Source organism: Lottia gigantea, assembly GCF_000327385.1.
Source record: "Lottia gigantea unplaced genomic scaffold LOTGIsca_5061, whole genome shotgun sequence".
Taxonomy (NCBI): Eukaryota; Metazoa; Mollusca; class Gastropoda; family Lottiidae; genus Lottia; species Lottia gigantea.
The window spans coordinates 7,658-8,485 of NW_008709740.1; positions in this window are offsets into that span (position 1 = coordinate 7,658).

Consider the following 828-nt stretch of genomic DNA (forward strand, 5'->3'; position numbering starts at 1 on the left):
TTGAGGTACGGCCCGAGGCGAGAGCGAACACATTATTTCAAAATAAAAAAAGAAAGAGTTTAGCCGTCGGAGTTTCAAGGACCGTCGAGTCGTAGCCGAACAGGCCCNCGCTGGAGCCGGCTTTGCGGATAAAGTTGATTGCTCTCGCTCCCTATCTCCGGCAGAACCGCTTCCAGGGTCAGCGAGCGCACCTCAAAAAGAAAAGTTAACTCTTCTCGACTCTCCCGACGGTGTATCCGACCTTCTTTGCGTCGCCGCTTGTGCTCCGCCTTCGGGTACGGGAATCCTAACCCGTTTCCCTTTCGGCCCGTGCATTGGGTGAGACTGATTTTTAATGATTTTCAAAAACGTCCCGCTTCCCGTAGGATTTCTCCCAGGCCTTAGGACCGACTAACCCGCGGCCGATCGAAGGAGCAACGCGGAACCCTTCTCCACTTCGGCCTTCGAGGTTCTCGCTCGAATATTTGCTACTACCACCAAGATCGGCACCCGCGGCCGCTACACCCAGACTCGCGTCTAAGGCTTCAGCGCTGACCGCGGCGACCCTCCTACTCGTCTCGGCTTCGGTCAGTCTCTACCGGCAGGCCGGAGAAAATTGCCGAGACGGCCGGGTGTAGGCTGCACGCTACAGCGCCATCCATTTTCAGGGCCCACCAATTCGGCAGGTGAGTTGTTACACACTCCTTGGCGGATACCGACTTCCATGGTCACCGTCCTGCTGTCTTTACCGATGGACGCCTTTTGTGGGTTCTGCTGAGCGTGACGATCGGGCGCCTTAACCCGGCGTTTGGTTCATCCCACAGCGCCAGTTCTGCTTACCAAAAGTGC